The sequence below is a fragment of the Triticum dicoccoides genome, chromosome 7A (genome assembly GCF_002162155.2).
Source record: "Triticum dicoccoides isolate Atlit2015 ecotype Zavitan chromosome 7A, WEW_v2.0, whole genome shotgun sequence".
NCBI classification, from domain to species: domain Eukaryota; kingdom Viridiplantae; phylum Streptophyta; class Magnoliopsida; order Poales; family Poaceae; genus Triticum; species Triticum dicoccoides.
In genome coordinates this window covers 386,063,284-386,079,270 of record NC_041392.1, presented here as the reverse complement: position 1 = coordinate 386,079,270, position 15,987 = coordinate 386,063,284, and positions in this window count along the sequence as shown.

Sequence of the window (15,987 nt, the reverse complement as noted above, 5' to 3'; positions counted from 1 at the left end):
AAGTAGCTTAGGAACTTGACGTCGCGGTCCGAGACAATCGTCTTTGGCACTCCATGTAGACGAAGTATTTCCCTACAAAAGAGATTGGCAACATGTGAAGCATCATCTATCTTGTTTCTAGGAATGAAATGTGCCATCTTAGAGAATCGGTCCACAACAACAAATACCGAATCCTTTCAATTTCTAGTTCTATGCAATCCAAGTACAAAATCCATGCTAATATCTTCCCATGGTTGATATCGAATTGGGAGAGGCATATAAAGGTCGTGGGATTGATCTTTAGACTTAGCTTTGCGATAGGTAGAGCATCGGTTGGTGAAGCGCTTGACGTTGCGGAACATCTTGGGCCAATAGTAGTTCTTGGAGAGCATAGCGACTGTCTTGTCGCGTCCAAAATGTACCATTAGTCCTCCTCCATGAGATTCCTGCAAAAGGAACAAACGAAGAGAAGACTCGGGGATGCAAAGTTTGTTAGCTCTCATAAGATATCTATCTTTGATGTAATAGCATTCCCAAGAGGTACGCGTCAAACATTTGGCATAAGGAATAGCAAAAGTAGGATCATGCTCATACAAGTCTTTTATGTGCTCAAAGCTAATGACATCCAATTCAAGTTGAGTAACAAGCATGCATATGCGGGAAAGAGCGTCCGCCACAACATTTTCCTTACCTTTGATATACTTGATGATATAAGGAAATGACTCAACGAATTCACTCCACTTAGCATGACGCTTGTTTAACTTAGTTTGAACCTTAAGGTATTTAAGCGTTTCATGATCGGTCTGAATGATAAATTCATGAGGGCGAAGATAATGTTCCCATTCATGCAAAACTCGCACTAAAGCATATAACTCTTTGTAATAGATGGGGTAATTGAGTTGCGCTCCAGAAAGTTTCTCACTAAAGTAAGCTATGTGCCGCCTCTCTTGTGTTAACACACCTTCGATGCCATTACCACTAGCGTCGCAATGAATCTCAAAGGGTTTGTTGAAGTTCGGTAAAGCAAGCACGAGAGCATGAGTAAGCAAATTCCTAAACTCATTGAAAGCGGTATCTTGGGATGGTCCCCAAACAAAAGGCACATTTTTCTTGCTCAAAGCATGCAAAGGTGAAGCAATGGTGCTAAATTCCTTCACAAATCTACGGTATAAACCGGCTAAACCAAGGAAACTACGCACTTGATGCAAGTTGGTTGGTTGTGGCCAGGTTTTAATAGCATTGATCTTAGAGTCATCAACATGAACACCCTTAAAGGAAACAACAAAACCCAAGAAAATGAGCTTATCAATGCCAAAAAGGCACTTTTCCATTTTAGCATAGAGATGATCTTTTCGAAGAGTTTGCAAAATGGTTCAAACATGGGTGACATGACCTTTGAGAGATTTGCTATAAACAAGGATATCATTGAAGTAAACCACAACAAACTCACCAATGTAAGGGCGAAACTAATAATTTATAAGACGCATGAAAGTACCCGGTGCTTTTGATAAACCCATAGGCATGAATAACCACTCATACAAGCCAAACTTTGTTTTGAAAGCAGTTTTCCATTCATCGCCCTCTTGTATGCAGATTTGATAGTAACCACTTTTAAGATCAATTTTGGAAAAGATAGTGGCACTACTAAGTTCATCAAGCATACCATCAAGACGTGGAATGGGATACCTATAGCGAATGGTGATAGCATTGATAGGTCAACAATAGGAACACATGTGAAAGCTACCGTCTCTTTTTGGCACCAGAATAACCGGAACGGCACAAGGACTCAAACTTTCATGCACATGTCCATGGTCTATGAGATGTTTTACTTGCCTTTGTTTTTCTTTGGTTTCTTCGGGGTTGACGCGGTAGCGAGATTTGTTCAGAAGTGGTGCTTCGGGGATGAGGTCGATGTGGTGCTCGATGCCTCGTAGTGGAGGTAGTCCCGGAGGTAGCTCGTCGGGGAAAACATCTTGGAATTCCTGCAAAAGATAAGACAACACTAAAGGTAGAGTGTGAGAGGTGTTAGCTTGTGGTGCGTTGTCCTTGCACAAAAGGACATAGTGCATGACACTAGATGGGTTCTCACACACTTCTCTTATCTCACTTTTGGTGGAAAATAGAACTAAGTTCTTCTTTTCGCTCATCATAGAGGCACTCAATTTGGGCTTGTGGCGCTCACTCTCTTTTTGGTGGTTCGCTCTCTCACTATTCTATCCACGATGGTTGGCTTGATTGTTGGTGATCACTTGGCTTGGAGACATAGGGCGAAGTACGTACTCCTTTCCATTCATCTTGAAGATGTAGTGGTTCCTTCGGCCGTTGTGGATGACACCTCTATCAAATTGCCATGGTCGACCAAGAAGAAGCTGGCAAACGGTCATTGGAACGACATCACACTCCAAAGTGTCTTCGTAAGCTCTGATTTTGAAGGAGACTTGCACTCTATGCTCGACTTGGATAGTGTCGGAATCGCTTAGCCATTGAACTTTGTATGGATGTGGGTGCTTCGTCTTGGGTAATTGGATCTTGGAGCAAAGTTCTTCACTTGCTAAGTTATGACAACTCCCTCCATTGATGATGACCTTGACGGATCTTCCATTGATGTCGTCCTTGGTATGAAAGATGTGGCATCTTTGGTCTTCTTTTTGGTGATGTTGAAGGGTCAAGACCTTGGAGATAACTAGAGCGGGACTTGAATCTTCATCACAAAAGACTTGTTCCTCTTCATCATTCACTTGTCGGTGCATGGCGACTTGCTCAAGTGCTTCCGTTTCTCCTTCACTCATGGAGTCGTATGTACCATCATCGTTGAGGATCAAGGTTCGCTTGTTGGTACACTCAAAGGACTTATGGCCTCGGCCTCCGCATGTGAAGCATTTGAAGGAACTTGTCTTGATGGTCTTGTCGGTTGGGGTAGATGATGCTGAAGCTCTTGGCTTGAAGTTGCTCGTTGTAGGAGGATGACTTGGGGTTGTCGAAGCTTTCTTGTAACTCGACTTGTCGATGTTGCTTGTAGAAGTGTTTGTTGATGTAGACGGTGTTGGAGTCGTTGAAGCTTGGGTGTTGGAGAAGCCGTGTGACTTGGATGAGAACTTGGCATACTTGAAGTCATCTTGCACTTGACGTTCCGCTTTGGTAGCTTGATGCACTAGCTCGATGAGGTTTGAGTATGGTTGGAACTCAGCGATCTTCTTGATTGGGTGATTGAGTCCATTCAAGAAACGTGCCATAGTTTGCTCATCATCTTCCGTGACAATGGCTCGTATCATTGCAATCTCCATTTCCTTGTAGTACTCATCAACGCTCTTGGATCCTTGCTTGAGGAGTTGGAGTTTCTTGAAAAGGTCGCGGTTGTAGTAGGTAGGCACGAAGCATGCTCTCATGACATCCTTCATTTGTGCCCAAGTAGTGATGGGTAGTTCACCTTTTGCCTCTCGGCGCCCAATGACTTGTTCCCACCAAATGAGGACATAGTCTTGGAACTCAAGGGATGCCATCGCGATCTTCTTCTCTTCTTCATAGTTGTGCAAGCGGAAGATTTTGTCGACCTTCAATGCCCATGAAAGGTACTCTTCGGGGCCATTGCTTCCATTGAACTTGGGCATGGTGAACTTTAGCTTGCCGTAGCGTTGCTCTACATTTTGTTCAGGTCGGGGATGATTACGTCCTTGATGAGGAGGATCGTCTCTCACAACTTCCTCTTGCCGCGGAGGATTTCCATTGTCTTCTTTCTCTTATTGAACTTGTTGTTCTTGTCGAGCTTGTGGAGGAACTTATCAAGCTTGATGTCGCACGCGAGCTTGATATATTCATTCGTGAACTTCTTCACGAAGTGCTTCTTCATGTTCACGAGCTTGTCGGCCTCGGTTAGCAACGACTCGACTTGATTGTCGGAGGGCACGTTGCGCCTCAAGTGCTTGAGCTTCTCGCAATTGTTGCTCTTGGTGTTGTGCCTCGGCATCTTGTGCTTCTTGGTCTAGACACGCTTGCTCTTCCTCTTCGTGTTGGCGTTGCCGTTGCCGTTCTCGTGCTTGCGCAAAGGTAGCTTAGTTTTGACGATGTCGTTGTTCTTGAGAGTTGTTGTCGAGTAGAGTGTTGCGATTGGCTTGACGATCTTGACGCGCGGCACGACGACGAGTGTTCGATGTCGGTGTACTTGAGCCGGAGATGGTGTAGTCGGAGTGTCGACTTGAGCGGCTCCGTCTTGATGAGGATGAAGTGGAAGAAAAACGGTTGAGCAACAAAGCACGAATCTCGTCCATTCTTGTGTCATTCTCTTGCTTGTGGTCGTAGAGCTTGTGGTCGAACTAATCTCTTGTGCGTTGCTCATTGCTTGTTGCTCTTGATGCAAAGCACATTGTGCACCAAAGAGGTGGCTCTTTGTGACGTAGGAGTTCATGTCGTCGTCTTGCCCGATGAAGAGTGGGTTGGTAGAAGTATTTGGCCTATCCATCAGTCCAAGGAAAATATGTGAGTGGGAGAAAGAGAAGAACATATACCAAACGTACCTTGACCGATGTTGAAGGTGGATCAAAGATCACTCCAATGTGGAACAAGGAAATAGCACAATTGGTACCAATTCTTATCGGTTTCTCACACCTAAACAAGTAAAAGCTTATGGTGGAGCTCGGTTAGGATGGTGGCACAAAATTTGATGCAATTGTTAGTGAGCTTCAATAATGTTGGAAAAGATTTGCAAGTTTGCAATGCAACTAGTAGACCAAGCGAAATGAGATACACAGAAACACACATGCAAAGAGATGAATGGGGTCGTGCAACCAAGGATGAGCCAAAATGTGGGATCCACAAAAATGCTCTTGTTGCACAACACTAGAGAGATGCTATCACGATTGCACAATAGGCGGATACGAAGACTTGCGCACAACCTACTAAGAAAAAATGCAACGACTTCTATCCCAAGTATGCTCTATGTATGGTATTCCGATGATATGATCCAAGATGATCTAGTATGACAATCTTAATGTTGTATGATGCCATGGTTCTTGCTTAAAAGCTCTTTGCTTATCTTTCCCTTTTTCTTAAAAGCTTGTTTGGCTCTTTGTGTTTGAGATCTTTTCTCATGCAATGCTTCACGAACCAAGATAGCAATTGAGTATGCGACGAAACTTTGTGACACAAGAGATGATATGCACCAATGTTATGTTTGTATGCTATGGGAAGTATGATCACTAATGTGCACATGTCACATTGCCGGCAATACTCAAAGGCTAGTCTCGATGGGTAAGCAACGCAAAAGAGTAAGGCTATGATGGCTATCAATGTAATGGCAAGGAGTGGACAAACATGTCGTCGAATTTACCATCCTTGCTTACGGTTGATGGTGTCACGAAACCAAGATGAGGTTACCAAGAAGGTCATTGTTGATGGCGCGTCCATGGCGAAGATGAGCGGCGGTGATGTTGATGTCGAACCGTACCCAAATAGACGAAACACAATAGGACATGGAACCGCAACTCAAATTCTCAAAGCACAAAGTTGCAAAACATATCGGAGTGCGAAATGAGTAAGCAATGGTGGTTGCAGAAAGTGGTGGAGGTATGGGTATGTGTATGTGGAAATGGGGCGGTGGATGCAATTTTCGAGGGGGAAAATCAGTTTCGTCAGGTTTTTGCAGACGTCCGGTGGTTGCGGTCGTCCAGACGTCGGACGTCCAGTGGCTTGCGGATGTCCGGTGCCTGGGCAACTTTGGGCACGGCATGAACAACAAGGGTTCGTGATGGAGAGGTCGAAATTCGTCGAATCCGGGCAATTTCATGTATGAAAAAGGTGGAGACGAACGGGAAACGCTAGATCCACTCAAGGCAAAGCAAATCCACTGATCAAATCCAACAAAATTTCATCACACCAAAAAATCACAAAAAATTGGGGCTATTTTTGAGGGGAATTTTCGAATTAGGGACAAAATCAACAAAAACTAGACTAGAAACACAACGGGGAGGCTCCGAAATCATGATCAACGTGGCTCTAGATACCAAGATGATGTAGGGTGGAACCCTAGCTGGCCGATCTTTCATGAAAGGAGTGGATCCCGCGAAGAACATGAAGAACACGAGGGGAAAAACGAGGGGAAACACGAGAGAATCACTCAAACCAACAAGAACGATCACACATATGCTAGATCCATGAACACAAATGAAGATACATGATCCACGATCAACAAGGGATGTTACATGGTAACTGGTTCTTCTCCAAATGAGGTCTTGATGGGGCAACCAAAAAGGGGGTCTTGAATCCAAGGGGATCTTCTCCGAAGAGGGTGAAAGGATCGATATAGTTGACTTGAGGGGGGGTGAATAGGCAACTAACAATTTTTAGCTTTTCTTTACCAAAATAAACTTTGCATCAAAGTAGGTTGTCTAGATATGCAACTAGGTGAGCAACCTACATGATCCAACAACAACAAGCACACAAGCAAGCAAGGGAAATAACACAAATAAACTTGCACAAGTAAAGGTACGAGATAACCAAGAGTGGAGCCGGTGAAGACGAGGATGTGCTACCGAAGTTCCTTCCTTTTGAGGGGAAGTACGTCTCCGTTGGAGCGGTGTGGAGGCACAATGCTCCCCAAGAAGCCACTAGGGCCACCGTATTCTCCTCATGCCCTCACACAATGCGAGATGCCGTGATTCCACTATTGGTGCCCTTGGAGGCGGCGACCGGACCTTTACAAACAAGGTTGGGGCAATCTCCACAACTTAATTGGAGGCTCCCAACAACACACGAAGCTTCACCACAATGGAATATGGCTCCGCGGTGACCTCAACCGTCTAGGGTGCTCAAACACCCAAGAGTAACATGATCCGCAAGGGATTAGTGGGGGGAATCGAATTTATCTTGGTGGAAGTGTAGACCGAGGCCTTCTCAACGAATCCCTAGAAAATCAACATGTTTGATTGGCTAGGGAGAGAGATCGGGCAAAATGGAGTTTGGACCAACAATGGATCTTAGGGTTGGAAGAGGTGGTCAACTCGGAGAAGAAGACACCCTTTTATATAGTGGGGAGACAAACCCAACCATTATCCACTTAACCTGCCCGCGACCTGCGGTACTACCACAACAAATCAGCGGTACTACTTCAAGGGCTCATGGTACTACCGCAGCGAGCCGCGGTACTACCGTGGCCACGGCAGGAGCTAGCCCAGGCCTGTAGCAAAGAAGCTGGGGGTGGTACTGCCGCTCGCCCGGTACTACCACAGCCCCTTGTGGTACTACCACAAGGCAGGATTGGACTAGCCTGCTAAGGGCACGAACAAATAAAAAAACCTCTGTGGCAACATCCGCTGACTTTCAAACAGTGCAAAAATCAGAGACGGTACTACCGCGTAGGGAGTGGATGTAAAAAATTACATCCGCCCCTACTTCCGCTTATGGTGTTGTGCCGGGCCAGGACTCACGGTACTACGGCTCCCAAGGAGCAGTACTACCGTGACCACCTGCGGTGCTACAGTAATAACCTGCGGTACTACCGCAGGGGCCTACGGTACTACTGCTCCGAAGAGCAGTACTACCGCATGCCCGAGAAGAGCAACACTATGAATCATTCTTTTTGCATAAACACGAAGAAACGGAGGATGCTCCATAGTGCTAAGGGAAAGGCGGTGCAAAAAGGAGTAAACGTGTACGTGATGATTCCACCCATACCTTTCCAATGCAGACCACCTCTTAATAGTACGGCTTTCCTACGACTCAAATCCACCGAAAAAGAAACATAGAGGAACACCGTCTTCAATCATCTTCGAGGGGCACCAAACCGTCTTGTGACTAGTAATGAAATGTTTGAAATACTCAAGGCACACAATTAGTCCGCAAAAACATTGTCATCAATCACCAAAACACCTTAGGGATAATTATGCCCTTACAATCTCCCCCTTTTTGGTGGATTGATGACAATACAGGATTTGCACAAGGGAGGAAATATAGAACATGAAAACCACACATCTCTAAAATATGGACGGGCTCCCCCTAGATGTGTGCTATCTAGATAAGTGCTTTGGACTACACGGCACACATACTAGGATCAACACTCCCCTTATATTTTATAGACAAGGCATATCTTGCAACAATAAGGCTAACACTAAGCAAGATAGTAAACATGAGCAATATATAAATAGCACAAGATATCATAATCTCAAAAAGGTGTGATAGATAGAGTGCATATGTCTTACACCATATGATAGACAAGTCTCACAAGCTCAAACAAGCTCAAACCAAACCAAAGCAAACAAGGTTCAACGGACCAAACGACTAGCAAAGCAAACACAAACACAACACACGATTCGCAAATCCCTACACTCTCTCCCCCTTTGGCACCGAGACGCCAAAAAGGCAGATAGGACACCTACAACACAAGGGTGGCTCAAGCGGAGTAGTCACTCGCACGCTCTTCATCGAACTCGGCAGCGGGGATGGGCTCCTCCTCAGAATCAGTCCACCTGTAGCCTTGTTTTGCCATCCATTCGGCCTCTGGAGTGATGTTCTCTTCGGAACCGCCAGAAACATCCTCTCCAAAAACCCTCATGATCTTCTTGTCATGGCGGCGACTCTCCTTGGAGGCAACGTGAGTCCGGTACTGCCCCTTGGCCTGCATGCAGAACAAAGCCTTCATCATGGCCTTCAGCTTCTTAGCCCATGAGGGCTCAGTGGAGGGAGGTGCATATCCAGCAGAGCTGTCCTCATCGACATTCCTCTCCTCAATCTCCTACTCATCAACAGCCATCTTAGCAGCCTCAGCCTCGGCACGAGTAGTAGTGTTAGACCATTGGGGCTTGATGCGGAGTCTGATGGGGTCATGAGGGATCCAGTCATGGGCCAAAAACTCCTCGGTGGGATAGAGCTTCTCCGAAGTCTTCGATATCAGGAGGAACAGATATGGACCATAGATGGGTACCTTGCAGGTGAACACCACAAACCAAAGCTCGCACCACATGATATGTGAGACATCAAGCGGTTGTGTCTGAGAAATGCGCGCCTCCTCACAAAATGAGCAACATGTCCACAAGATCGGCATGCACCTTGTCCTTGTCCCCAATGCGTGGAAAGAGGGAGTGGCAGAAGATCTGATGCACGATGTCAAGGAACGGGTTGAGCACCCACATCGTCTTTTCATTGGCCAGTTTCTTCTCAACATAGTACGGCCGAAGCTTGCCCTTGCTAGCTGACTCGGCGTTGGCATGAGGGCGAACACCAACAGGCGCGTGGAGCTCCTCATAAGGTACTCGGAGAAAATCCATGAACTCCTTCCAAGTAGCAGTAAACTGACGTCCATTGGTCATCGAGGTCATCCTCCGATCCTCACCAGTATGGAAGTGGACCGAAGCAAAGAACTGGGCCACCAGCTCGGGGTCAAAGTCCAGGTGGAAAGAGATCACATCCTCAATGGCAAACTGCTCCATGAGATCCAAGGCCTCACCAAAGTAGGCACGATGCTTATCATCCCTCATGTGATTCATGTCAATCCAGTGCACATCCACATACATGTTCTATTTGGCCTTGATCACATCCAGGTCAATAGATTCTGCTGCTTGGTCTAGAACAGGTCATTCCCTCTGAAGTTTGCACGAGTATTTGCATAGGGGTTGATCTTCCTACGAGAAACAAACTCAGCAGGACGTATCTCATCCATGCCCTTTGAGGGTTCCTTGTACTTGCTAGAAGTGGTCTTGAAATTGCGCTTGGGGGCATTGGACCCCTCTAGAACTTCATCTTGGTTGCGCAGACGTTTGGAGCCCATGTCACGGCTTGGGTTGGAACGACGAGCAGGGACACCGGAGCCACCACCTAAGACACACACAAAATACAAACACACACGAGAAGAGAGAAGGATCAATGCAAATACCACAGCAAAACAGGAGAAACAAGTAGAATGCGCACTTCGTAATTGCCATGAAGAAGATTTGACAGCAGCGGTAGTACTGCTTGTTCGCGCAGTACTAAAATTTTAGTGTCGCTCCTAGTCGCGGTAGTACCGCGCGGCGGCACGGTAGTACCGGTGCTCGGAGAGGCAGTAGAACTTTAGTACTGCGGCTCGCGCGGTAGTACCGTGCCTGAGGAGCGGTAGTACTGTACGAGCGGTAGTACCGCACCTGAGATGCGGTAGTACCGCACGACGTTAGATCCGGACCAACTGAATCTAAGAACAACCGTGACAACGAGGCGGTACTACGGTTGATCAAATCTACCACGGGGCAACATATCAAGTACAATTTCTATGCATCACTACTCTCCTACAACCTACTCTTGCAAAGATTTGGCCTAAAATCTCAAGAACAACATGCATCTCCCCAAAAACCTAGAAGCGAAAGGATGAACAAAAGAGAGATGGATATGGGGAGAAACCTTGTTCCATGGCAAGAGGAAGTGGTGGGGAACGATCCCACCGGTCGGAATCCATGGAGAGCGGCCGGAGATGGAGATCCGACGAGGGTCCCCGGTGTCGTTCTTGAGCGAGAGAGAGAGAGAGAGAGAGAGAGAGAGAGAGACCACGGGGAGAGAAAAGGACGAATGGGTATGGGGGAGTTGAAACTCCCCCTGATCGCTCTTAACCCCCATGCGCCCTCGGCAGCGCGGTAGTACCGCACATCATCGCGGTAGTACCGCCCGGGCGGAAGTAGCGCACCAGGTACGATAGTACCGCTTCCCCAGGCGGCAGTAAAAAATTACTGCCGCGCTGGGTGCGGAAGTACCGTGTGCTCCTCATGCGGTAGTATCGTGGGAGACACTCAACACAACCTCTCTAAAGAGAGGGCGGTGGCCGGAGCCACCTATGTTTGAGTCAATTGGTATGGCACCGCGATGAATTATCCTTGGGCTCATGACCAAAACTCGTCTTTGAAGCACAAGTATCATAAAAATGGCTAATGTGGAAGAGTTGATCGATTTATGCATAATGGGGGGAGGGAGAGTTCATTGAGAGAACAACACCCCCCCCCTATGTCCATGCCTACACCTAAACAAGATAACAAGTTGAGTATGGTGGGGTATGCACGGGTTCAATCGACATTGCTTGAATCAATGATATTTAGCTCATGCCTTAACTCGCGAAATCTTGCTTCATCGAGGGGCTTCGTGAAGATATCTCCAAGGTTATCAAGAGTGTTGACATAGTTGAGCTCGATCTCCCCTCGCCTAATATGATCCCGGATGAAGTGATACCGAATCTCAATATGCTTGGTCTTGAAGTGTTGCACTGGGTTGAGAGAGATCTTGATGGAACTTTCATTGTCACACCAAAGAGGCACTTTCTCACAAATGACACAGTAATCCTTTAAGTTTGCCTCATCCTTAAGAGTTGTGCACAACAACTACCGGCAGCGACATACTCCGCTTCCATGGACGAGAGAGACACGCAACTTTGCTTCTCAGAACACCAACTCACCAAAGAGCAACCAAGAAATTGGCACCCTCAGGAAGTTGACTTCCTATCCACTTTGTCTCCTGCCCAATCAGAGTCTGAATAGCCCACAAGATTGAAGTTAGATCCTCTTGGATACCATAAGACAAAGTTTGGGGTAGGATCCAAATATCGAAAGATTCTCTTGACCGCCACATAGTGGCTTTCCTTAGGGGCGGCTTGAAACCGGGCACAAATTCCCACACTCAACATGATATCCAGTCTAGATGCACAAAGGTAAAGCAAGGAGCCAATCATGGAGTGATATACCTTTTGATCCACCGCTTTACCATTGGGATCTATCTCAAGTTGGCATTTGACGGGCATAGGAGTGGACGTCGGCTTGACATCACTTAGCTTGGATCTCTTAATCATGTCTTGAGTGTATTTGGCTTGGTTGATGAAGGTTCCTTCTCTTCGTTGCTTGACTTCGAACCCGAGAAAGAACTTCAACTCTCCGATCATGGACAACTTGAACTTGGAGGTCATGAGTGCGGAAAATTCCTCATTGAAAGCTTTGTTAGGGGAACCAAAGATAATATCATCAACATATAGTTGGCACACAAACAACTCCCCTTTGACCTTCTTGGTAAAAAGAGTGGGGTCGATTTTCCCAATTTCAAAACTGCAATCTTGCAACAACTCGGTAAGGTGGTCACACCATGCACGTGGGGCTTGCTTATGGCCATAGAGTGCCTTATCGAGTTGGTACACATGATCGGGAAAATAGGGGTCCTCGAACCCGGGGGGTTGCCTGACATACATGTAACGCCCTCGATGTGGCTATATCTCCCACGTGTCGAAGCACGACTAAGAGGCATAACCGCATTGAAAGCAATGTCGCAAGTGAGGTAATCTTCACACAACCCATGTAATACATAAGGGAAAGAGATACATAGTTTGCTTACAATCGCCACTTCACACAATACATGAATAAAGCATTACCTCATCCAAATACAATCAAGGTCTGACTACGGAACCAAAATAAAAGATGACTACCCCAAATGCTACACAGATCCCCGATCGACCCCAACTGGGCTCCACTACTGATCAACTAGAACGAAACAACACAAAGGACAAGATCTTCATCGAGCTCCTCCTTGAACTTGGCAATCTCACACCCTCGCGATCAAGACTATTTAAGCTCATAGGTAAGGTAAAAGGTATGAGGTGGAGCTGCAGCAAGCGACTAGCATATATGGTGGCTAACATACGCAAATGAGAGCGAGAAGAGAAGGCAAAAGCACGGTCAAACAACTATGATCAAGAAGTGATCCTAGAACAACCTACGTCAAGCATTACTCCAACACCGTGTTCACTTCCCGGACCCCGCCGAGAAGAGACCATCACGGTTACACACGCGGTGGATGTATTTTAATTAAGATCAACTTCAGGTTTTCTACAACCGGATACTAACAAATTCCCATCTGCCCATAACCACGGGCATGACTTTCGAAAGTTCAAATCCCTGCAGGGGTGTCCCAACTTAGCCCATCACAAGCTCTCACGGTCAACGAAGGATATTCCTTCTCCCAGGAAGACCCGATCAGACTCGGAATCTCGGTTACAAGACATTTTGACAATGGTAAAACAAGACCAGCAAAGCCACCTGAATGTGCCGACGAATCCTGATAGGATCTACACATATCTCATTCTCAGGGCACACCAGATTGTCCAAACTTCCGGTAGGCAGCCCAGAGTTGCCCCTGGTGGCCACCGGCGGCTGACAGGTTGGACCAACACTCAGAGGAGCACTGGCCCGGGGGTTTAAATAAAGATGACCCTTGAGTCTGCAGAACCCAAGGGAAAGAAAAGGCTAGGTGGCAAATGGTAAAACCAAGGTTGGGCCTTGCTGGAGGAGTTTTATTCAAGGCGAACTGTCAAGGGGTTCCCATTATAACCCAACCGCGTAAGGAACGCAAAATCCAGAAACATAGCACCGATATGACGGAAACTAGGGCGGCAAGAGTGGAACAAAACACCAGGCATAAGGCCGAGCCGTCCACCCTTTACCAAGTATATAGATGCGTTAATTAAATAAGAGATATTGTGATATCCCAACAAAATATCCATGTTCCAACAAGGAACAAACTCCAATCTTCACCTGCAACTAACAATGCTATAAGAGGGGCTGAGAAAAGCGGTAACATAGCCAAACAACGGTTTGCTAGGATAAGGTGGGTTAGAGGCTTGGCTCAACAATATGGAAGGCATGAAAAGCAAGTGGTAGGTATCGCGGCATAGGCATAGCAAAAGAGCGAGCAACTAGCAAGCAAAGATAGAAGTGATTTCGAGGGTATGGTCATCTTGCCTGAGATCCCGCAAGGAGGAAGAACGAGTCCAGGAAGAAGACAAATGGACGTAGTCGAATGGTTCCTCACAAACGCGACGTTATCGGAACCAACCCAAAGAAGCAACACCAGAAAGAAGCAAACAACATAGTAAACAACCACCACATAATCATGGCATGATGCACAATCAAGTATGATGCATGTCCGGTTTAAAGAGGCATGGCATGGCAAAAATGCACAAGCAATCCTACAAATTAAGTGGAGCTCAATATGAAACGGGATGCATATTGACGGAACACCACATTCGAGTTACTTAGTTCGATCTCGTTTATGTACCCAACAAGATTAAATGTTGTTAGCATGGCAAGAGGGTGAAGCAAAGTAAAACTACCTATCTAGTCAAGTTTAAATGAGGCCGGAAGCAACGAACAACAATTCCGGTAAATCCCCACATGCATATATTAGGTTTGGTGTTGTTCTTCCCTAAACCAAATTTTATAGTTGTTAAACATGCAAAGTGATGCCACCATGTTAAACTAGGCAAAATTCTACCCCATTTACATATAAAGTTTATTAGAAACCGAGCTACGGTTATTTAGTTATGATTTAAACCGTTTTAGCAAGTTATTTAAGCAAATTAAAACAAACAGCATTTTAAACATTTTAAACATAGATGAAAGTTGCATATTATTAAACTAGATGAAAATCTAAGCAAGTTCCATATACAAAGTTTTTACATGTGATGCTTAGTTTGTGAGATATTAAATGCATGAAGGCTAAGGGATTTTCTGTAAATCTGCAAATCCCTGGAAATTAGCTAAATTCGCAGAACCAAAAAAACATCCACTGGGCCGAAACTGAACTGGCCCAGCAGTAAGAAAAAAAGGAGGGGGCGCTTGGGGTGGCCTCACCCATGGGCTTCGGCCCATTTGAGGAGGAGGGGTAGGCCAGCAGGGCGCGCATCTGGGCCTCGGGCGCTGGCAGGCCGGCCCACTCGGGTGCTGGATGGATCGCCCCTGCCGATCCCACTGGATCGAGGCAGGGACGGGCGGGGTCAACGGGCGCGTTCTGCTCGCTCGATTCTAAAGAAATAGGAACAGCAGCAGGCGCAGCAAGACTTGCAGCATCGGTGGACCTCCGGGAAGAAGATGGCGGCGACTGGGCGGAGCTGTGGGCGAGTAGCGGCAGCGTGGCGCCGGAATCCGACCAGGAAGGGTCTGGAGGCGGCGGATCCGGCGGAACTGGAGGTGTCGCGGCGAACCGATGAGGACGACGCAGAGGCGACCCGATGTCGCAGGTGAACAGGATGGCGCAGCTCATCTCCATGGACGGACGGCCATGGCAAAATCGAGACAGAGATGGGGTCCTGGAGGCGAGGACGGCGACTGCTCGCGGTTCAGCAGAGGTCCAGGGCGGCTTCGCTCGTCTCCCTGCTGGTACTCGGCGTCAAGGTGCGCCGAGGTGGCGCTGCTGGTCCGGTGGCTGGGCTCCGCGTGGTGAGGTGGAGGAGCGCGGGGAGGGGCCTTGCTGGATGGATCGGGAGGAGGTTGTGGCTGGCTGCCTGTGGGTCGAATTCGGCGCGATGAGGGGGTTGGTCCGGTTGGAAAAACGAGGAGGGATTTTTGGATTTGGGGAGGACCCCGGGGTGGGAGATAGTGCGGCGGCGGCGGCAGGGACAAATCCCCTAGATTTTAGGGTTGGCTTGATTTAGACTAGGGAGTATATATATAAGGAAAGAGGGGGGGTTTAGGGGCTAATCTATCCCTCCAAATAAAATCGAGCGGTCGAGAAAAATAGACTAGGAAGTCCAAATGAGAAAACGGTGACGTTTTGTAGATGTTTGGGGATGATCCAGATCTAACGGTGACAACTGTCCAGGTCGGGTCCGGGGCAGCTTTCGGGCGCGCACGCGAGGAGGGTCGCGGGCTGACGAGAGAGGTTAGGTAGGGCCTGGCGGTGAGTAGTGGGCTGTGCAGAAGTCCTCGGGCTGAGAGAAGAGAAGAGAGAGAGGCCCGGCGACTGTTTCCGGAGACCGAAAACGTCCGACGGTTTGACCGACTATACTGCCGCTATAGTTATCTGTTGGGGCATTAAACGAACTCCGAATGTGATGAAACTTGGCAGGCGGCCTACCTACACTATAATAAGACCGCACACCAACTCTCAACCCAATCCGAGAACATTTTCCGGCCACTTATAAAATACTATTTCGGACATGCCGCGGGCGCGTGCAAGTGTGTCTGGGCTCAGAACGGACAACGGAAGGGACTGAGAGAACCCGGGCGAATGCAAGTTTAAAAAACA